The 24,400-nt window shown below is 43.9% G+C and overlaps 1 long non-coding RNA gene across 1 annotated transcript; it reads left to right on the top strand.

The window, feature by feature from the left end:
- Position 1: 1 nt before the first annotated feature.
- LOC134758607 (uncharacterized) lies at positions 2 to 17,134 on the top strand. The gene is made up of 3 exons (XR_010133976.1): positions 2 to 501; positions 11,536 to 11,658; positions 14,767 to 17,134. It is a non-coding gene; the product is annotated as an uncharacterized lncRNA (long non-coding RNA).
- Positions 17,135 to 24,400: the final 7,266 nt, after the last annotated feature.

Here is a 24,400-nt window from a genome sequence, read left to right on the forward strand (position 1 = left end):
ACAGGCACACTAACCCCAAAGGGAGGAGGCGGGGCCCGCGCATCGAGGCCCCGCCCCTTCATTTGCATAACGTCATCTTTCCGCCCACCACAGCCAATCGCGGCCCGGGAGCCGGCTCGCTGGCGGCGCCAGGCCACGCTCTCTCATTAACATCCCGCTCCCGGTGGCGCAGGGGAGCCGGCCAAAGTTCCTGGCAAAGTAGCGAGCGAAGGAGCGCAGAGCACTGGCGTCTGGGCTGGGGAGGAGCGGGTCCGAGCGAGGACGGAGAGGGGACAGAGGGAAAGGGAGGCGGGTGTCTTCCTCAGGAATTTGAGCTGGGGACCTGCATCCTGGCCATTGCAGTCCTTTAGCATCCTCGCCGCGCCCTGAGCGCGCTGGAGGCTCGCAGGCTGCGCCCTCCCCGGGCTGATGCCGCGTCCTGCTCCGCTGTTCTGGGACGTCGGGGACAAAAGTGGAGGAGACGGGAGAGCCCAGGCAGAAAAAGCAGGACGCGCGTCCCAGGTGCCCACCTCTTCGCTTTGAGGCGGGGGCGGTGGGATGGAATATGGGTGCGCGAGGTCGGGGCTGGTAACTCGCGGAGGGGCACGGCCTCCACGTTGGGAGGGATGAATGGACGCTGGGCCCTGGCAAATGAGGCGCTGTGGGTCCCCAGGAAGTGGGGTACCAGGCTCTACTCCCACCCCGGCCTCTGAAACGCTTCTCTCTCGGCCGCTAGCCTAGAGGCTGCCAGGGTTGGGCACTGTTCTGACTCACACGCTCACCTCTCTCGGGCAGTCCTCGAGATATGTGAATGGTGGAATGAATGCTCTCACTGGGGCTGTGTCAGGATGCGTTTTTAAATTTTCTCAAATTAAATGCCAACCCCTCATTCCCCACCCCAAGTAGTTGGTTCGTTTGTTTGTTTTTAGAGTAACTACCAAAGCAACAGCAATGTTAACCGTCCTTGATTAGCTGGTTATTTGGTGGAGGGTTTTTCTCATCCTCCTTTATTCTTCCTGTTAAAAAGGAGGGCTTGAACAAATCCTTCCTAACTCTGTCTCTGCCATATGAAAAGGGTGGGGGGAGAAGAGAAGGAAGGTGGGGAGAAAGGACAAAAAAGGAAGAAGGGGAAGAGAAAATGGGAAGGAAGGAGGGAGAGAGAAAGGAGAGAAGGAGAAGGAACGAATGGAAATGGGAGAGATGGAAGGAAAAAGGGAAAGAAAAAAGGACGAAATTGTCTCCCTCCTCAGGCTTTTCAGCATGTATCTTTGTGGCTGGCAAAGGAAATAGCTAGAAGTTTCTGGGTAATGTGCCCCATCATTTTTTAGCAGGTTGTAACCTCTAATAAGCACATGGTGAACTTCTGTTTCATTGCCCTCAAAGGAACTCCCTGACTGCAGCCAAATCTGCTAAGGACTCCTTCGGGGAAATTATCTGCCAGAAATCCAGGTCCTCTTTCTGCTGGCCTTCCTTGGTCCTTTGATTTAGGAAGCTCATGGGGTCAGTGATGGAAAAGTACACATGCCCATGTTGAATAGACACAGGCAAGAGTTATGCTTTGTGCTCTTGGCAGAGCAGTGGAGCCACTTGCTGATTCCTAAACTGGATGAAAGAGTGTGGTCCTGGCCTGCAGTGCATGGCCACTGTCCTCAAACACTGCTTTATCTCCTGTGCACGAGGCCTGCCCAGCTCTCACACATGTAATCTAGACCTCTTGTGTGCTGAGCACTTTCCCCTGGTACCATAATTAATGCCATCTCTTCCAGGACTTCCCTGAAGGGATTGGTCTGATCTTTTGGGATCCCCATAGCATTTACAGGGGTTCCTAACATAGCGTTCATGTTGAAGAAGAGTATAATGGTGGAGAGACTTGAAGGGCTGTAGGTTTTTGGGGATAGGTATGTGAACATTTTCAGTCTCTATAGTATTTAAATGCACAATTGAAACTTGGCCTGCTAAAAACTTTCTAAAGCTCCAAACTTAACCTTATGCTGCAGGTCCAAAGGGGTCCCCAGAGTCAATCCCTCCCCCTGCCTGGGCCATATTCTCCAGCTCAGAGAGGATCCTTGAAGGTAAGGAGATGAGGAAGCAAAGCCCACCCATCCTATCAATGGGTCCCATATAGCCCTGGCAAAAGGCCTAGGCCTCCTCTTCATCTGCCTGAACCTCCATTTTACTCTCCAGTAAACAGTCCTCAACTGCAGGACTCCCAGCTGAGTCTGGTGGGGTGTCTCCAGTGGTGAGGGACACAAAATAAGGGAGCAGATCACTGCCAAAGGAAGGTGACAAAAGTGCCAGGGAAAATAAAAGCATACACACCCTCAAGTCCAGGATCAGCAAGAGACGCACAGCAGATAGATTTCTGGGGTTGAGCAGAATCTAGAAGCATCTGCAAAGGATGCGTTTGTTGAGAGCCTGAAGCTGACTCACCCAAATGAGAAAGTGGCACAAAGCAAGAAGTCCTGAGCAGCTCAATTTCTACCCCAGAGCCAGTATCTCCAGGAACTAAATATGAGAGAGGCAATGGCCATAACTGCCAGGCTAGAGAAGGAAGAAAAATAAAAGCGGGCAGAAATATTTTGATAAGACTAATTTCCTTTGGCTGTGCAGAGGCAGCACATACCTCACCTGGGGTGGTGAGTGTGCTTTCTTTTAATCAAGCAGAGTGTATGCATAGCTTTTCTTCTTGGTGTCCTTGTGCTTTCAATCTGGCTTTCTCATCCTGTAATAAATGTTTAAGTAGGAAGGAGGCTAAAGAGAAGGTGGAAGAGAGACAGAGTGAGTGACAGAAAACTGGAAATGACACACAGGCCAGCAGAGCAGTAGATTTTGTGGATTTTCTCTGGTGAATATTGAACCAGCAATTGTAATTTTAAACTTTGAAAAAGAGCCTCTTAAATACTTCTAAATCTTCATGTGAGGGTAGCACTACCTCCAGAGACAAAGCATGTGTGTAGAGGGTGATTGCCATCATACCTGAAAGCAGATACTTCAAGCACTATCCATCACAATTACCTTAGGTATATACTTTATGGTAAAGGTATCCTGTAATGAGATATTCTAGTATGTACAGCATTGCCTAGGCTTTATGGCATATGAGTGATTTGACTTTAGGGTAGTTTATAATAGTAATCCCCAAACTGGGTTCATCAGGCTAATCACATGGGGAAGGGTGCAGGCACTTGTTAGAAATGCAGATTTCCAGGCCTTATCCTGACCCACAGAATCAGAACCTCCTGTGTTGGTGCCTGGGATCTGTATTTAAAGTTATTTGGAAACTCTTGATTTTTGAATATATATCATCTCTGAGAGAAAGAAGGAAGGGAAGGAAGGCGTGAGGAAGAAAGACTTTTGCATGGGGAAAAAATACAGCAGAATGAGTTTACACCTGGAAAGAAAAACTAGAGAGGTTTGGGGTTTCCCCTGGAGCCTAGTTTCCCTGATGAGCTCCTCAAAATTTCTGCAGCTGTGGGAGTTCAGGATACACAGCTCCTCAGATGCTCCCAGCGGTAGGCAGGGCTGTCCAGCTCTCGGGATCTCTTGACCTGGGCCTGGAGGAAGCCCAGGGCAGTGTGCAAGCCCTCCCTACCCACCCACTCCCACCCTGACCTTCTGCTCCTTGGCTATCCCAACCCTCTTGAGGCACAGGGAAATCAATTCCCCTTCCTGAAAGGCAACATCTACCAGTAATTTCTGGGGACTCCAGTAGAAACACACCGGTCTCCCCAAAGAGAAGAGACTAGATAAATACAGCCAAACTAAGACCCGTGGAAAGGTCCCAGCGAAAGAGGGAATCGTCTCTGTTCGTCCGCCCCCAGGAGGCCAGACTTGGGACCTGTCACTTGGAAAATTCTCTTGATCTCCATTCCCCTTGTGAGGGCGGGCCCCCAGAAGGGCAAACCGTCCCGGGACGTGCCCCCTTCCCTCGCCACCTGCCAGGGACAGCTTCGAACGAGGCGGGAGGACAGATGCCTACTTCAGTGCTGGGAAGGGAAAGGGGAAAAGAAAGATGGAAGGACCTAAGCCAAGGCGCAAAGTCCCTCAGATTGCGGCCGCTCCAGAGGAGTCGACCAGCAGCCTGGAGTCGGGGTTGAGGTGAAGAGGAGCAGGGGCCACGGCGCTGCCCGGTGGACGAGAATAGGAGTGGGTGACGGCCCGGGGCCCTGGGAAAGCCGGGATCTGCGCGAAGGCTCGGCTCTGCGGGGCCCCTGAACTGCACCCGGAAGATGGCGCGAGTGGCCGAACACCGTGACACACTGCTAGCCCTCAAAACCGTGGCTCTTTTCCTCGGTGATCTCCATGCGCAGTCCTCGGGGAACGCGTGGGAGTAGCAGGCCAGGCGTCCACTGGAAATCAGAATCTGATTTCTATTTCCGACTCCCTGCGCTCCAGAGAAGGCCTCCTCTGCTGGCCCAGTATGACCGACACTTCCCGGCTCTGGGAGCGCACCTCCACCTCCCACCCCCCATGGTACATACAGGGAAACTGAGGCCTAGAGAAGGACAAAGACACCCACAGACGGCTAGGAGATAGAGACCAAGCAAACAACACCGCGGGGCTCCGTCCCAGGTTGGGAGGGCTTAGTCTGATAGGGCCAGAAGCCTGGGGCAAGGGGTTCCTACAGGTCTTTCTGGGGCGAGGCTGCCAACTCTCTTGGGTTTCCCCCCGGGCGGCCCCAGATGATAATAGATCCCATTTGTTGAAGGCTTTACGGGCAGGAACTCACTGAATATCCGCCACAGACCACGGCAGATAAGACCACTCCGGCGTTTTACAGGTGAGCAAACGGAGACCCTGTGAGCGAAGTTGAAAAACTTGTCCACGGCCAACAGCTAATAAAGTCGCCAAGCCAGAATATCGCTAGAGCCTGTCCCCTTAAATATAGAGCCAAACCGTCCACCCAGCTGTGGCGCGAATCTCTTGTCCCCAAACGCTCAAGTGTCCTTTGGCTCTGGAGCTCCTGGGCCCGGGTTCCGCATCCGGGAGTAGAAAGGAGCGAGCGCGCACGGTGACTCCCGAGGGCAGGGAGCCGAGGAGGGAGAGGAAAGGGGAAGACTATGAAACGTCCTAACTAATGCGCGTACTGAATGCGCATTCACGTGGTCAGTTACCGATGTGCTTCTCTCTCTCCTGGCCCGCAGGGACAGAGCGCGCCAGGGACGTGCCAGCCCCGGCCCCGGCTCTGCCACATTTACTATGTGACCTCCTGTCAGTCATTCTCTCTCCCAGTCCTAGATGAGATCTTAGAGCTCACGCAAGCTCGCCTGTTGGAACAGACTAAGTATCTGACTTTGCGGGGATGTTCCTGATGCCCATCGAAGGACAGAAATCTGGACACTTGCGGATGTGCTTTAATGGGGGAGATGCTGATTCTGCCCTGGCGTGACCATAGATAGCTAGAAGCTGAAGTCATTCTGAGTCGGGAGAATACAGTTGGGGGCACTGCCGGAAAGGATCTTTAAGTCCGAGGATGCCCTAGGGCGTGATCATATCCCACCCGGTGGCCCTTGCCCACAGTCCCCTAGTCCACGAGATTGGAATCCGATCTGGGAAAGTCCCTGCTCCCTTGGTAGAAGGAGGCTCTGGGATGGGAGAATGGAGCTTCTTAGCGATTTGAAAATTAGCATCCCTTCAGTAGCGCAAACCTTATGGAAGAAACCTTGGCCTTAAAACATTCTCAGAGGGGAGACTGGGAGGAACAGGCCTGTTTATTCAGGGGAAAGTTGGAGAAGGGAGTTCGAGTTTAGCAGAAAAGCTCGAGATGCCTGGATAACAAAAAGTTTGCGCGCATACTTCCTTCGAGGGACAATTTGCTGAATATTTACACACCTTTGCGTGCTGCGAGGTCTTTGTTGGCTACTGGGATGCGAGATGTGTATGATGTGAATGTGCAAATATGTTTGCATGTTCGAAAAGTGGCTGCACATTTGTGGGCCGGTGCAGTAAGTGTGTGTTTGTGCCGGTGACAGAGAGCACTTGGCTGAATGTGTGCGTGGGTGCGTAAGGCATTGGTGCACACGGGCGTGAGTGCGCATGTGTATAGTGTGTGCACGTGTCATGTGTAGACGTGTCTAAGTGAGTGGGGTGTGCATTTGCAAAAGTCCGTGTGTATTGTGAAAGAGCATCGTAAACGTGTGTGAGCCTGAACTCACACGTGGTTTTGTGTGCACGTGTGCGTATGAAATTCAGCAAAAAAAAAAAAAAAAAATCTAGGTCCAGGCAGGGTGCGGACCGAGGGCCCAAGGGCAGGCGTGCAGACCGCTACGACTTTGGCTTTAGGGAGACGCCTTCGGGGCGCAGGGCCCGCCCGAAGACGCGGGTTAGCATACAGCTCAGCTCCAGGCAGGCGATGCGGGTTCCCAATGCGGGCCTACAGATTACGCGGACTGAGCTGGGAACTGTCCCTGCTGGACAGTTCCGTGCTCTTAATCCTTCCTCGCCGACGGTCTCTGATTATTGATGCTTGCCGTGTGTCCTAAAAGGGACCGCTTCCGGTTTATTTGCTTATGTATTTATTATCTTAATCAACGTCATTTTTTGGCAGCTGCCGTGAAGTGCTAAACCCACCAAGACTGCGCTGCCCCACCTCTCCGAGGCTGTCCTGGGAGTGCGGGTGACCCGCGAGCTCCAGAATCTTTCCTTAAGGTGGAGCCACAGCGCCACCTCGCGATCCTCCAGCTTCCCTCCCTCATGGCCACGGAAGGCTGGCCCTTTCTGGTCCAAGCCCCCAGGGTCCCACACTTACTGGTTTTCCATGCACTTTCATTATTTCCCTTTCTCTCTCTCCAATGTTCCTTTATCCTGAGTATTGAGGTCCCCAAACACGCCTTTCTACCCCACGTTTGGACATAGCCGGAATGTCTACCTCCTTCTCCATCCGGTGAAGCACTGCTTCCCCTAAAATCACCAGCTCAAAAGTCACCTCTATGAAACCTTTTTAGACTTTTCCAAGGCAGTCATTCGTGCCTTTCCCTGGTTTCCCTACTGCTCGCATCACATTGGACAGGAAATGCTATTTAAACGTTTTTCTCCTCTCCCTAATCAGGGAGCTCCTCTGAGAGGAGCCATGGCTATCCTTGCTTATTCAACAATAAAACCTAGTATATATCAAGTGCATACTATGGAGCGTTTAATGCACTGTACTGTGCAAAGACATATTGTCTTATTTCATTTTCCCAGCAAAATCATGAGGAAAGCACGAATATTGTTTCCCATTTTGCAGATGAAGAAACTGAGGTTAGAGAAAATAAGTACCCATCCAAGGTAGCATTGCAGAGCCTCATCCAAGTCAGCCTGTCTGATGCCAGAGCCAACTTTTCTTAACCTCTGTCTTGCAGACTTATTCAGCTCTATATCCGTGGGTTTTGTGATAGGAAAAGACACAGAATGAGTACTTGTGTGTTTATGAATAAATGTATCTTTTAAATTATTTCTTCTCCTAGAGAGTTGGGTGTGGGAAGGCACTGCAATTATCAGATACTTTGATTGAAATGTCACCACGATTATTTATCTCTAAAGAGTATTCCTCTGCTAAGTAGCCAGGAGACCTTGGTCAAGTCACTTCATCCTCAGTTTCCTAAGTTCTAAAAGTAGGTTTACTGTGGAGGATTAAATGAGAAAAAAAATGTGAATTGCATGATATATAGCATTCTAGTCATTACTCAGTAATTATAATAACTCGAAACTACTGAAACACACAAAAAAAAACCAAAACACAAAATTGACTTACCCTAGTCACACAGAATTCACTGTACCTCTGTATGAAATCATCTTACTGTTATATCTTCATTTTCATCTTAGACATGAATTATATAATAAATATTTTTGGTTTATGGTGGTTAGGGTGTTAATGTTAACCCTGCTCTGTTACAAATATTTAAGGGGTAGTGGGGAGAGATATAATTAAACAGTAAACCAGCAAACTTTGCCTCTCGTAATTTCCTCCTGCTTTGTAGATCTTTACCAAGAAAGATTTAAAGAAAGGCTATAAAAGTACTTATTGGCCAGGCATGGTGTCTCACTCCTGTAATCCCAGCACTTTGGGAGTCCGAGGCAGGTGGATAACCTGAGGTCAGGAGTTCGAGACCAGCCTGGCCAATATGGTGAAACCCTGTCTCTACTAAAAATACAAAAAATTAGCCGGGCTTCGTGACGGGTGCCTGTAATCCTAGCTACTTGGGAGGCTGAGGCAGGAGAATCGCTTGAACCCAGGAGGCAGAGGTTGCAGTGAGCCAAGATCGCACCATTGCACTCCACCTGGGCAACAAGAACAAAACTCTGCCTCAAAAAAAAAAAAAAAAGAAAAAGAAAAAAATGCTTATTATTCTGGAAAGTACAAAACTCTATTTTTTAATTTAGGGGAGATTCTGAGCTAGTTTAAGTGTTTCCCTACTTGAAAACATCGTTGCTACCAATACATTAAAAGTTTAAAAATATGTGTCTAAGCAAATGATTGTATCCAAATAAAAGAAAACTCAAATAAAATAATGTATTACTACTAATATATTAAAAGTTTAAAAATACATGTCTAAGCAAATGATTGTATCCAAATAAAATAAACAAATGAAGGTCGTCTGAACATATTCTACACCTTAAGACATTTCCCAAAAAGGTTAAGTTTTAAAGATTTAACATCTCTTTCTAGAGTGACCCATTAAACAAACATTCCTATTGTCAATTAGGTGAAAATGAACTTTTTCCCCTGTTACGGCTATAACTTTCCTACTGTCCAATTATTTTGGAAAGACTGTTGACTAGTATTGTCATGTCATAAACACATGATTTCTCCTCTGAGAAATGAGGCTAATAAAATCCACAAAAGGTATAAACGTGCCTCCACATTTTGCTGGCCCACAGTCCATTTCTAGAAACTTCACTCCAACCCCAGTTTAATTTACTTTATTGTACTTGCTTCCCATTCTATGCAATTCTCTTGTATAGAGATGAAGAAATGGATTCAGGAAACTCTATAATGTGTTAAGATATTTTATTGTACAGCTGATGGATATTTGGGAATTTGATTCATATTGATGGTGTGAGACACTGGCGTTTTGACAAAGTTAGGGTGTGTTCTGTTTTCCTTTTTTATTCCTATTAGGGTGGCCATTAGAGATGTTCACCAAAATTTTGGGTTTTCTTCTTCCAGGTGCATAGAAGGATGGAAGTATTCTGACCCTTCTGCATTTAGCTGTGATCTTGTGATTTGCCCTGGCAAATAATGAATTAGCAGAAGTGACATGTGTCACTTACAGGCAGACGCATGAAGAGCCATAGTGCAATTTACCAAATCCCCTTCCCGGTGGCACAGCTGTTGCTGCCCCCACCAGATGGAGTTTCCATCAGCATCCCAACCCTGGCACAGACGTGTGGAGTGGAGACATCTCCTACACCCATAGACATTTAGCAAGAGTGAGAAATAATCCTTTGTTACTGTAAATCCCAGAGATTTTTCTGTACTGCAGTATAACCTAGCCTCTCTGGAATAATACACTTAGAAAGGAAACTCATCTTTTCTTTTCTTTTTGGGGGCAATTTGAAAATTCTTCTCCTAGAGTGAAAAGTAGACTGCCATGTCTAATTAAATAAAATAATAAGAAAATGAAATCATTCAACTAGAAATCTGAATCTCATTTTCTTAGTCTATTCATACATTTCCCCAGGGCCAAAACATCTGGAACCCTCTGAAATAAGGAGAACAACTAAATTTTACAAATACTTAAAAAGAATCTCAAAATTATTGCTAGACCTTGACAAGAATATTCAGTGGGTCCTTAGTCCACTTGCAGTTACATCATGAAGTGAGTTACATAGGTTTTGATTAGAAAATACTTTATTAGCAATTGGCCAGGCACAGTGGCTCACACCTGTAATCCCAGCACTTTGGGAGGCTGAGGTGTGAGGATCATCTGAAGCCAGGAGTTTGAGACCAGCCTGGCCAACATGACGAAACCCTGTCCCTACTAAAAATACAAAAATTAGCTAGGCGTGGTGGCACACGCCTGTAGTCCCAGCTACTCAGGAGGCTGAGGCAGGAGAATCACTTGAACCCAGAAGGCGGAGGTTGCAGTGAGTCAAGATCACACCACTGCACTCCAGCCTGGGTGACAGAGAGAGACACACCTCAAAAAAAAAAAAAAAAAGAAAAAAGAAAAAAAGAAAAGGCTTTATTAGCAACTGTATGCAGACATAAAGTAACTTTTCTCCCTGCCTCATGTTCAATTCTATATCAGATTGGCGAAAAGGAAAAATATATGACTAATCAACTTGAATTTAATAACGTGATCTAGGGCAAGTCATTTAAATTTTCCAGACCTTGTCCTCATGTGGTGTGATGGACTGAATGTTTCTGCCTTGCCCCGCTCCTCTGCCCTGCCAAATTCATATATTGAAACCCAAATGCACAATGTGATGGTATTACTTCCCACAGATAATTAGGAGGTAATTAGGTTAAGATGAGGCCATGAGGGTGGGATTAGTGTCCTTAAAAGAAGAGGTAGAGACTAAAGCTAGCGTGCACTCTCCATCTGTCTCTCTCCCTCTCTGTCTCTCCCTGTCATATGAGGACACAACAAGAAGGTAGCTTTCTGCAAGGCAGGAAGAGAACACTCGCCAGAACCTCATCATGTTGGCATCCTGATCTCACACTTCCCAGCTTCCAGAATGGTGAGAAATAAATGTTAGTTGCTTAAGCCACCTAGTTTGTGGTATTTTGTTATAGCTGTCTGAGCTGACTAAGGCAACTAGAAAATAAGAGTAGACAACATGAACTTCAGGGTACCACTCAGTTCTACTAAGCTAGAATTTTGTGGTATCTGGGTGATAGCAGTTTCAGAGTTGATGCTACAGTATAAAAATCTTCCTGTGTCTCCATCCCCAACACTATTTTGTGAATCTTTTTTCATTTTTTCATACTGATCTCAACTTAAAACAACTGCTTCTTAGGCAAAATAGTACTTCTTTCCTTAAGCCTCAAATCTTTTAAACGTGGGAATCTGCTAGAAAAGTGTGCTGTATAGATTTGGGGCCATGTAAAATGCTTTGTCATTTTCTAGCCAAGAGGAGAAATTTGCTTCTATATTGAAGAGCTATTCTCTATAGGTTTCATTATCTGATAACCTAAAGAGTTTTTCTGTGGATTTTCAGGAAACTTTTGTGAGAAAATATTGACTGTGTGATGAGTGCTATAGGGTGAAATCATTACTGTCTATTCTTTATCCTTGGTGTGGCATGATTGACTGCCAAGAATAATATTGTTATAATATTTTCATTTGGATAATAATTTAAATTTGACAAAGAAGTTTCACATGAGTTACTGCCTTGACTTCTCGCAACACACCATGCAACTGACATTTCTGCCCCACTTCACAGAGGAGGAACAGGTTTAGATCTGCCCATACCGTGTGGTTAAGAAGCACCAGATTTGGGGTGTAACTCAAAAGCCACAGCTGCCTATGAAATTTAGAAAGCTGTCTGAAGCTTTAGTAGGGAATAGAAAGTGTCGGAACAATGCCATGGAGCACTTTTTTATAAAAAGATGCAGGATGCTTTCTGTTGCAGACATGATCGCTGGTAACAGATGCCTGGTTCACTCTCATCCTGGCCATACCTGAGGACTATGCTCCTCTTCTAGAAGTTCGGTGCAGTCATCTGACTTAATTGATTCAGCGCATTTATCTGCAGGTGAGAGAACCCCCAGAGCGCTCGTTCTCTTCAACCAGAAATATTACTGAGGGTAGATCCATAAGTTTGGGTCCTGCTATGAGGATCAGTTTGGGTCCTGATATCCATACAGATATCCAGCCCTGGAAAGTAAAAACAAGCTTCTTTTCTGAGCAGTTCATCATGTACTGTTTTCTTTCTGTGAACAGAAGATTTTAACACTAAGACGATTTTATAGGCAGACATGTAGAAGAAGCTAGCAGAGGTTTCTTAAACCCATTTGTGCCTATAGAGCCATACAGTTACCCAGGCGTGAAAAATATTAACCACCTTTTTTTTTCTGAACACTTCATCATGTACTGTTTTTGCTCAGTGAATGGAAGATTTTATCACAAAGAGAAGTCTGTAGGCAGACATTTAGAAGAAACTGGCAGAAGAAGTTTCTTGGACCATATATGCCTATAGGGCCATACAGATGTCTGTCCCTGAAAAGCAAAAACAAGTTTCCTTTCTGAACAGTTTATCATGTGCTGTTTTTGTTCAGTAAATGGAATATTTTAACACCAAGAGGAATTTGTAGGCAGACAGAAGAAGCACCGTGAGCTCTTTACCAATATGCAATGGATTTAATGTAAGCAAGTGGTTTAAGCCACTCGGATTTCTGGCTTGCTTGTTACTGCAGCTGAACTTAGCTTGTCTTCACTGGCATAGTTTCCTAATTCAAATTTAAATCTTTTGTAAAAGAGAACTATCTCTGTAGGGTAGACACTCTTATACTTCAGCCATAGACACATATCTTTCAAGGAGAAAGTATTCTTCTAGATCTCTCATGTTTTTATTTAAATTAATTTTATTATGTAACTTAAATATGTGCAAGCATAAAACTAGAGATCAGTTCTTCATGCATAACAATGCTTAAACAATGGTGAAACTAAATTGCAAACTAAATGAAAAAGAAAAACCCCACAAAACCAAAGATTTATAAGTAAACAATAATAAAATATACTGGATGACATTGTTTTGTGGAAACTGAATTGCCTCTCAAATATCAACATTGTTTTGAATTCAGTGGAGTAGATTCTTTTGGATATGGCATGCCTTTATAGTTATGCCATTTGTAATGACTTAATTCTTCCACTACTTTTCTCTTTTTGTGAACTACCACAAAACATTCCTTAGTTCACAGTATGTAGGAAAAGCTTAAAGGAATAATTTCAGTATCAAATAAATTTCAGCCCCTTCTTACCAGCCTATGACAATTCAGAATTACCATTGGCACCAATAAACATAAACTAAAATTTAAGCTCAGAAATTTCATGTCAGTCTTCAGTTTAAAGGTATTGCCCAGATGAATCTGTTTAACATTTTAAGATTATCACTGAAATGAAAACCCTAAGTTTTAAATTTCTTATTAACAACTAGGAAACTTCCCACTCTCAAGAACACATTTCAGATGCCACTGAAATGCACACTTTAAACATAGTTAGAGGAGTACATGTCATGTTAAGTATTAATATATTTTACCACAATTAAAGATTTTTCAGAAAGAATAGCACAAGTATGATGAGAATCTTATTGCTACTACAACTACAAATATTTTGATGCTGGGTGACCTTGAGGCAAGTTGCTTAACCTCTCTGAACCTCAGATAACTCATTTGCAAAGCAGTTCTGTCTTTGGTTTTTGTTTGCTTGATTGTTTTTTAGAGACAAGGTCTATGCTGCCCAAGCTGGAGTGCAGTGGCTGTTAACAGGTGTGATCAAAGATCATAGCAGCCTCAAACTCCTGGGCTCAAGTGATCCTCCTGCCTCAGCCTCCCAAGTTGCTAGGACTATAGGCTCAGGCCACCACGCCCATCTTAAAGGGTTGTTTTGATGAACAAAAAGGAGAGAGTGAATGGAAGAGTCTAGCACAGTACCAGTCTGTGGAGAACTGCTTTGCATTTTCCTTCCGGGCAATAGCAAGGCTGCATTTCCCGGCTTCTGCTGAAGTCAGGCTGAGGTGGGATTGAAGAAAGCCATTTCCATAGTCCATCAATCCTCCTGCATAATCTTCCACTCTTTTTCTCCCCCTTCTGTGGGCTGAATCAGAGAATCTAACACTGGACTCCGATGCCCTCTGGCAAGACTTAGCAAATTTTCTCTGTAACAGGACACATGGTAAATATTTTAACCTTCATGGGCCATACAGTCTCTGTCACAACTGCTTCTCTCTACCATTGCAACATGAGAGCAGCTACAAAGCACAGATGAAAGGGAAGTGAATAGGTGTGACTGTTCCAATAAAACTTTATTTACAAAAAAAGAATGTTTAAAAACAGTAGGTTGGCCGAGGCAGGTGGATCATGAGGTCAGGAGTTCAAGACCAGCCTGACCAACATGGTGAAACCCCATCTCTACTAAAAATACAAAACTTAGGCAGGTGTGGTGGTGTGCACCTCTAATCCCAGCTACTCAGGAGGCTGAGGCAGGAGAATTGCTTGAACCTGGGAGGCGGAGTTTGCAGTAAGCCAAGATCACGCCACTGCACTACAACCTGGGAGACTCTGTCTCAAAAAAAAAAAAAAAGAAACAGTAGGTAGGTTGGAATTGACCCATGAGCCGCAGTTTGCTGACTCCCACTATAGGGTATCTCAGAGTCACAAAATGGAAGGAGTCTGTGTCCATAAACTACTACATGAGGAAATAGACTTTGTATGAGCAAGACATGAACATCTATTTTGTCAAGTCACTGAAATTTTAGAGCTGTTTGACAATAGACTGCTCTGATATAATACTCAAACACATAGATGGCTTTCTGTAAATACTATACTTCCCTTATCTCCCTACAGTTCCTTTAAAGACAGGGACTGTGGATTATTCAACTGTTTACCCTCTCCAGAGCCTTCCCAATACCCATTAATGAAATAATATAATTCCCATCAGAAAAATAATGATGTGTATGAAGAGATTAATGGATACAGCATCTATAACATTCTAAGTTGTCACTGCCTCCCCCTCCTTCATTCCACTGCCCTATTCCTAGACACATATTTGAGATGTTTTGTGCCCCGTCCCAGATAACAAGATACATGTATCTGTGAGATGATTTTCTCTCCTTCTTTCTCTCTTTTTTTTTCTTATCACCCAGGCTGGAGTACAATAGCACGACATCAGCTCACTGCAACATCTGCCTCCCGGGTTCAAGCAATTCTCCTGCCTCAGCTTCCCGAGTTGCTGGGATTACAGGCGCCTGCCACCATGCCCAGCTAATTTTTGTATTTTTAGTAGAGACGGGGTTTCACCATGTTGGTCAGGCTGGTCTTGAACTCCTGACCTCAGGTGATCTGCTTGCCTCGGCCTCCCAAAGTGCTGGGATTACAGGTGTGAGCCACTGCACCTGGCCCGTGAGATGGTTTTCTTGGGTAGAATGAAAGAAGCTTGGCTACTGGGTCCATTTTATGTGAACATGTTGCTCCCTATTATAGTCAGTCCCTGGAACCCATTGTAAAGTCGGTTCTGGGTTTTTGCTTAGCTACCATGTAGTAACAGTCACAGCCTGTCTCCTGTCACCCTAACACCATCACCATTGCCAGTGGATATTTTTACCCCTAGTTTATAGTTAGGAAGCCTGAGACCCAGAGGGATTAAAGAGCTTTTCCAAAATCATATGGCTGGCAACACTAGTAATCTGGGCTGCCTGAGTCCTAAACATCATTCTACCCCAGCATTGAATTCCGAGGCCTCTAGAATCTTACCTACCTTCCCTGTTTGAAATGTATTTGTGGGGGAACAATTGACCTCAGAATGAGTAATTTGTCACTACTCTGAGAAAGTTTCACCAAGTTTCACATTTTCCCATTACAAAAGGAAAATGAGAAAATATGTCCTAGATACTACAGAGAAAAATACTTCATTGTCTTAATTGCCTTTCTATTTCAATCAAGGAAGGCATTTAATTATTTCTGAACTACATTCAAAACTCTCTCTCAAGAATATTACTCTCCCCAGGTGAGTTAACCAAAGCCGTGCACAACATTTCTCAATCTGAATAATAACATCAAAAAATTTATTGAGCACTTTTTATATACCAAACTAGTCAATTCTTTCTGTTTATGACCTCATTGATTCCTCATGGCAAGTTTATGAAGTGGAAGCAATCATTCTCTCTTCTAACAAATGAGGAAACTGAGGCACAGAGGGATGAGATAGTTTGTCTAAGATTGTAAGGCATTAGGTGGTGAAGTCAGCATTGGATCCCAGGCCAAGCCCGAGGCCATCACTCCACCATGCTGCCTCTCAAGAGAAAGATTCAGTTTCCCCTTTGAGATATCCATTTATAAGTACATGTGCCAAAGCAATGTGAAGAAACCAACCCAGATGACTTGATTAAGCTACAGAAGGGACATCTGGGGTCTCAAGCCTCTGGAAATCAAGGTGGAGCATGTAGAGATTATGGGGTCAGGAGAGACAGGGTTTGACTTCTTTGTTTTTTCTTTGAGACCAAGTCTTGCTCTGTTGCCCAGGCTGGAGTGCAGTGGTGTGATCTTGGCTCAATACAACCTCCACCTCCTGGGTTCAAGCGATTCTCCTGCCTCGGGCTACTGAGTAGCTGGGATTACAGGCGCATGCCACCAGGCCAGCTAATTTTTGTATTTTTAGTAGAGACGGGGTTTCACCATGTTGGTCAGGCTGGTCTCGAACTCCTGACCTCGTGATCCACCTGCCTCGGCCTCCCAAAGTGCTGGGATTACAGGCACGAGCCACCGCGCCCGGCCTGGGTTTGACTTCTTAAGCAACCTGAGGAATGATGTCCTTGCTGCTGAGCACAGCTGCCCTGGGCCCTGGAAAACCCACATGACACTCACTCAGCACCCAATGCTGGCTTCATCGTGGCTTTTGGAAACCACGTGGAAAAGAAATAACTTTTTTTGTGATCTGTACGTTATGGCTATTATTTTTTTACCTCGCTTAGCTTTTCAAGAGAATGAAGACCAGTCGACTTAGTATTTGTACTCTGAATTCGAATGGCATGAACACTTGTGTTGTATAAGTGAGAAGAAGTATTTTCTTGTGTGATGGACTATAGCCTTCAGAAAGCACCTACTATTAAACAGAATAGAGATTGGATTTTGAAATATGTAGGCCACATCAGTAGGAAAGTTGACATTTCAAATTGCTCACAAGGACTTTAAACTCTACAATAGGTAAAATGTGGAGTACCTTATGTTTTCAGACCAAATGATTTTGTAATTTGAATTCAAAATTTTTTTAGTCTTCACAGTAGTCTTAGCATTAAAAGCATAGTTATTTTTAATATTTTGATAAAATATTCTATTTCATTAATTTTGTATAAGGGCATGTGTGAGAAGCATTGATATTTTTAAAATATAAAAATACAGCCTCTTTCTAATAAGCAAGAGCAATTGTTGATTTTTAAATTTTGTGTTTTTGGAGGCTTCCATTCACAAATCTGATTGTTTAAATAAATGTATCTCCAGTAAATATGTTGGCACTTAGACTATGACTTCAGTTTCTTATGTTAAGATTTGTGGACTTCATACTGTCTTGAGATGTGCAAACGATTGTTGTTAAATAAGGACTTGGATAATATTCTTAAATAACTAGAATTAGATAAGAAATCTAAGCAAAGTTAATTTCCCCTTCCTTTTCCTTGATGCTAGTCCATAATCATATGCATAGTACTTCACATGCAGTTAAGCACTCAAATTCCATTATGTTGTGGGGATATCATGCCAACTTGGATATACTCAAGAATGTGAAAGACCAAAAATAGTATCATTGAGCTTCTGGTTTCCAGCCATGGCAGCTAGGTCATTCAAATCAACCCTCTACTACCAACACACACACACACACACACACACACACACACACACACACACACAGGTCAAAATAAGTTTGAACTCTCCTGAAAAGGACTGAAAAGAAAAAAACAACAATCGGAAGTTCCCAGGACAATTTGAGGGGACAGACTTGTAACCAGAAAAAGGACTGGAATATCAGACACGAAAGCACTTAGGCCTGAAAGCATTTCTGGTTATCGTTCACTTGGGCTCTGCTCAGGGGCTGTATGGGGAGAGGCAGCAAAGGTCAGGGCTCAAAGCCATCCAAGGTGGGAAATTTTTAGGAGACCTCCTCAAATTAAGCTAGGATTTCAATGAGAATCCACAGAACCAACAGAAAGCAGAAACATCTGCACTCCACTCCTGTATTGAAAGTATCATACAGACTGAAATATCACCATAGTTAACCATGTGTAAAGAAGTAAATGACAAACTCTACAACATCTGCAGGAAACAGAAAAACTATAAAATTTGTCATACCAGATTTGAAAAAAAAAATTTATAAATAAAGACTAAAATAATGTTAAGAACTCAGTGAATGGATTCAACAGCAGATTGGATAAGAGAGAACTAATGAATGGAAAGATAAATTAAACTATCCAACCGAAACATGGAGAAGGAAAAATAAAAACGAGAGTAAGACACAAGGAGGATATAGTGAGAAATCTAACATTGTGTCCTTGGGAGGAGAGGAAAGAGAAGATGAGGTGCAGCAAATGTTTGGAGAGAAAATGGCTGAGAATTTTCCAGAATCGAAGGAACATGTTAAATCTGTAAATTGAGGAGATCCAGAGAACCCCAAGCAAGTAAAATAAAATCTGCAACTAGATGCACTATAGTAAAACTGCAGAAAAACAAAAGTAAAGAGAAAAATATTTAAAACAGCCAGAGGGAAAAAAGATAAGCTACTTTTTTTTTTTTTTTTTGTGAGACGGAGTCTCGCTCTGTCACGCAGCCTGGAGTGTAGTGGCGCGATCTCGGCTCACTGCAATCTCCGCCTCCCAGGTTCACGCCATTCTCCCTCTGAGTAGCTGGGACTGCAGGCGCCCGCCACCACGTCCGGCTAATTTTTTTGTATTTTTAGTAGAGACGGGGTTTCACCCTGTTAGCCAGGATGGCCTTGATCTCCTGACCTCGTGCTCCTCCCGCCTCCGCCTCCCAAAGTGCTGGTGAGAGGTGACAGCATGCTGGCAGCCTTTGCAGCCCTCGCTCGCTCTCGGCGCCTCCTCGGCCTTGGCACCCACTCTGGCCGCGCTTGAGGAGCCCTTCAGCCCGCCACTGCTCTGTGGGAGCCCCTTTCTGGGCTGGCCAAGGCCGGAGCCGGCTCCCTCAGCTTGCGGAGAGGTGTGGAGGGAGAGGCGCGGGCAGGAACCGGAGCTGCGCGCAGCGCTTGCGGGCCAGCGCGAGTTCCGGGTGGGCGTGGGCTCGGCGGGCCCCGCACTCAGAGCGGCGGGCCGGCCTGCAAGCCCTGGGCAGTGAGGGGCTTAGCATCTGGGCCAGCAGCTGCTGTGCTTGATTTCTCACCGGGCCTTAGCTGCCCCCGCAGGGCAGGGCTCGGGACCTGCAGCCTGCCATGCCTGAGCCTCCCCGCACCTGCCATGGGCTCCTGCGCAGCCCCAGCCTCCCCGAGGAGCGCTGCTCCCTGCTCCAGGGCACCCAGTCCCATCGACCTCCTAAGGGCTGAGGAGTGCAGGTGCAGGGCGCATGGGACTGGCAGGCAGCTCCACCTGTGGCCCTGGTGCGGGATCCACTGAGTGAAGCCAGCTGGGCTCCTGAGTCTGGTGGGGACTTGGAGAACCTTTATGTCTAGCTAAGGGATTGTAAATACACACCAATCAGCACTCTGTATCTAGCTCAAGGTTTGTAAACACGCCAATCAGCACCCTGTGTCTAGCTCAGGGTTTGTGAATGCACCAATCGGCACTCTGTATCTAGTTAATCTGGTGGGGACTTGAAGAATCTTTATGTCTAGCTAAGAGAGTGTGAATGCACCAGTTGGCACTGTGTATCTAGCTCAAGGTTTGCAAATGCACCAATCAGCACTCTGTGTCTAGCTCAGGGTTTGTATGTAAATACATCAATCGACACTCCGTATCTAGCTAATCTAGTGGGGACATGGAGAACTTTTGTATCTAGCTCAGGGATTGTAAACCCACCAATCAGCACCCTGTCAAAACGGACCATTCAACTCTCTGTAAAACAGACCAATCGGCTCTCTGTAAAATGGACCAATCAGCAGGATGTGGGTGGTGCCAGATAAGAAAATAAAAGCAGGCTGCCCAAGCCAGCGGTGGCAAGGGCTTGGAGTCTACTTCCACACTGTGGAAGCGTTGTTCTTTCACTCTTTGCAGTGAATCTTGCTGCTGTTCACGCTTTGGGTCCACACTGCCTTTATGAGCTGTAACACCGCGAAGGTCTGCAGCTTCACTCCTGAGCTAGTGAGACCAGGAACCCACCAGAAGGAAGAAACTCCGAACACATCCGAACATCAGAAGGAAAGCGCTGTCTTTAAGAACTGTAACACTCACCGCGAGGGTCCGTGGCTTCATTCTTGAAGTCAGTGAGACCAAGAACCCACCAATTCCTGACACACAGATTAGAGGCATGAGCCACCGCGCCCAGCCTGATAAGTAACTTTTTAAAGAATGGCAATTAGAATGATTCCAATGAAGAGCTAGCTCTTCTCTCAGCAGCAGTAATGGTAGAGAGAAGATAGTGAAATGGTGTCTAAATGTACCAAAAGAAAATCGTTGCCACATAGAATTCTACACCCAGTGAAAGTGAAACTAAACCTGACAGAATTTGTCGTCAGCAGATTCTCACTACAGAAAATCACTTGCTGTACTTAGGCAGGAAGACAATGACACCAGAAAGAAGATCTGAGATGCATCAAACTTTGTGGAACAAAGCAAGTAGGTAATGTGGGTAAACAAAATAAGCATCGACTGTATAAAATAGCAATGAGAATTTCTAGTGGGGAAAAGGGGGGATTGATTAAAGTACCAGACAACAAAATCATATGAGTTTGAAGAAGGGAACTAGAGAAATAATAAAAGGTTCTTCTTTGTGGTTTCCCTGTGTTCCACGTTTGTCCAGGAAGGGAATAACATTCTGATCACTTGTAAACTTTGGTACATTAATTATGGAGGTTGGAATTTCTAGGATTAGTTTCCTACCCCTGCCATAACAGAGTACCACAAACTGGGGGACTTAAACAACAGAAATATATTCTTTCATAGTATCAGAGGCTAGAGGTCCAAAATCAAGGTGTTGGCAGGGCTATGTTCTCTCTGAAGGCTCTTGGGAAGAAGCCCTCTTTGCTTTTTCTAGCCTCTAGTAGTCTCAGGCATTCTTTGGCTTGTGGCAGTATTACTCCAATCTCTGACTCTGTCTTCACTGGGCTATCTTCCCCATATGTCACTGCCATCTCCTCTTACTAGGACGCCAGCCATATGGATTTGGTTGCACCCTGATGACCTCATCTTAATTTGATTACATATGCAAGACCCTATTTCAAAATCAGGTTACCGAGTGGAGGTGGGAGGTTAAGTCTTCAGTGTATCTTTTGGAGGGAAACAATTCAATCCATAATATAAGGTAACAACTACACATTATAGAACTAGCGTGTGTTACTTCCAAATGAGTAGGGGAAATTTCAGTAGTCCCTCCTTATCCCAGGTTTCACTTTCCTGCGTTTCAATTACCCAGGGTCAACCATGATCTGAAAATAGGCAAGTATATGTCTCTAAAAGAACCATTGAGTTAAAAAAAATTGAAGAAAATAGATGAGTATAGTACAATAAGATATTCTGAAAGAGACCACACTCACATAACTTTCATTACTGTATGTTGTTATAATTGTTCTATTTTATTATTAGCTATTGTTGTTCATCTCTTATTGTGCTTAATTTATAAATTAAACTCTATCATAGGTAAGCATATATAGGAAAAAACATAGTATTGATAGGGTTTGGCACTATTAGCAGTTCCAGTCATCCACTGGGTGTCTTCAAAAGTATGACCTGTGAATAAGGTGGGACTACTGTAGTGGAATAATGATAAATATTCAGGATTAAAAATCATAATGATGCCAGGAGCGGTGGCTCACACCTATAATCCCAGCACTTTGGGAGGCAAAGCAGGCAGATCACTTGAGGTCAGGAGTTCGAGACCAGTCTGGCCAATATGGCGAAACCCTGTCTCTACTGAAAATGCAAAAATTATCTGGGCTTGGTGGTGGACACCTGTAATCCCAGCTACTCGGGAGGCTGAGACGGGAGAATCACTTGCACCTGGGAGGCAGGGATTGCAGTGAGCCAAGATCGCACTACCACTGTACTCCAGCTTGGACTACCAAGTGAGACTCTGCCTCAAAAACAGTAATAATAATAATAATAATGATATCAAAACGTAACAAAAACAGTGTAAGAGAAGAATATAGGTTAATCCTATTCATTAACCTAGATTTTAAAAAATTTAAACAAAATATTAACAAATTGAATTCACAATATACAAGAAGGACAATAGCTCATGAACAAGTAGAATTTATCCTTTGATTTTAGGGTTGATGTAACAGAATGAAAAGCAAGTAATTCACCACATTAATAGGTTAAAAGAGGAAAATCATATTGTCTTCATCACAAAAGAAGCAGAAAAAAGTTGTTAATGTAGATAATAATAGTACGTACTACTTAGCTTTATTGTGATGATAAAATGAATCTTTATCTAGTAATTAGCGCCTGGCATGTAGTAAACACTCAATAAAATCTTATATATTATCACTATTTATAAACTCTAACAGGCGTTTTACACACATGTACAGAAGATACCCAAATGGCTAACCACACATAAGAAGGTGCTCAACTGTATTACAATTCAGGCAAATACAAAATAAAACCAGAGTAAGATAGTCTTATACCTATCAAACAGGCAAAAGTTAGGCTGGGTGCGATGGCTCAGGCCAGTAATCCCAGCAATTTGGGAATATGAGGTGGGAGGATTGCTTGAGCCCAGGAGTTAGAGACCAGTCTGGGAAACATGGGGAGACCCCATCTTTACAAAAAAAAAAAAATTTTTAATTAGCTGGATGTGGTGGCACATGCCTGTGGTCCCAGATCTTCAGGAGACTGAGGCAGGAGGATCACTTGAGCCCAGGAGGTTGAGGCTGCAGTGAGTCTGTCTGGGTCGCAGAACAAGACCGTGTTTCAAAAAAAATAGTCAAAAGTTTAAAAGTCTGACAATGCAAGTGTTACTTAATACATGTGAGAACTCTCATACACTGTTAATAAGTACAACCACTTGGAACCAAGTCTGACATTATTTACAAAATATTTTACCCTATAATCTAGAAATTTCACCTCTAGGTATGTACTCTACAGAAATGCCATTAAATCACCTAACATATCAGGGGTATATCTTACTTGGTCGTAGTGTATAATCCTATTTATATATTGCTAAATTCAAATTTCTAATATTTTGTTGAGAATGTTTGTATCTATGTTCATGAAGGAAATTGGTCTGTAGTTTTCTTTTCCAGTGAGGTCATTGTCTGGTTTTGGTAACAGGGTAATAGTGACTTCATCAAGTGAGTTCAGAAGTGTTCCCTCCCCCCTCTATTTTTGGAAAAAGTATTTGAAGGATTGGTATTATTTCTTTAAATATTTGATTGAATTTACCGGTAAAATCATCTGGTTCTGGACTATTCTCTCTGGAAATATTTTTAATTGCTAATTCAATTTCTTTTAAATTCAAATATTTGAGGTTTACTCAGACTTTTTAAATTGCTAATTCTTCTTTTTATAATGTTTTGGAATGCATTGAGTTTATACAGGTGTAATGATGTGTTGAAATCTTGTGTTCTCCAAGGAAGCTTCTTTTTAAAAAAAATTATGGTAAAACTGCATAACATAAAATTTACCATCTGAGTCATTTTTAAGTGTACAGTTCAGTAGTGTTAAGTACAGTCAAACTTGTGCAACCAGTCTCCAGAACTATTTTCATCAAATTGAAACTCTGCACCACTAAACATCCCCCCATTCTCCCCTCCTCCCACAACCACCATTCTACTTTCTGTGTCTATAAATTTGACTAATCTAGGCACCTCATACAAGTGGAATCATATAGCGTTTGTCTTTTGTTTTTGAGGCAGAGTACCCGTCTGTCATGCAGGCTGGAGTGCAATGGCACAATCTTGACTCACTACAACCTCCGCCTTCTGCGTTCAAGTGATTCTCATGCCTCTGCCACCCAAATAGCTGAGATTATATGTACACACCACCACGCCCAGCTAATTTTTTTGTACAGACAGAGTTTCACCATGTTGACCAGGCTGGTCTTGAACCCCTGACCTCAAGTTATCCATCTTCCTCGGCCTCCCCAAATGCTGGGATTACAGGTGTGAGCCACCGCACCCAGCTGTGTTTGTCTTTTTGTGACTGAAGTAAGTTCAAAGTTTATTTATGTGGTAGCGTGTGTCAGAATTTCCTTCTTTTTCAAGGTTGAACAATATTCCATTACATGTGTACACCACATTTGTTAATTCATTCACTTGTCAATGAATGCTTGGGTTGCTTCTACCTTATGGCTATTGGGAATAATGCTGCTATGAACATGAGTGTTCAATTTCTTCACTTCTATCCATATTTTCTATTTCTTAGTGTTTGTAATTTACATTTTTCAAGGAATGTTCTCATTTCATCTAAGTTGTCTAATTTGTTGGTATAAAGTTATTCATAATATTTTCATATAATCCTTTTAATTCCCATAGTGTTGGTAATAACGTCCATTCTTTAATTTCTGATTTTAACAATCTGTATCTTCTATTTTCTTTTCTTTGTCAGACTTGCTAAGAATTTGCCAATTTTCTTAATATTTTCAAAGAACCAACTTTTGGTTTCACTGATTCTCTTTATGGGATCCACT

Source organism: Gorilla gorilla, chromosome 4, assembly GCF_029281585.2.
Source record: "Gorilla gorilla gorilla isolate KB3781 chromosome 4, NHGRI_mGorGor1-v2.1_pri, whole genome shotgun sequence".
In the NCBI taxonomy this organism is placed as follows: Eukaryota; Metazoa; Chordata; class Mammalia; order Primates; family Hominidae; genus Gorilla; species Gorilla gorilla.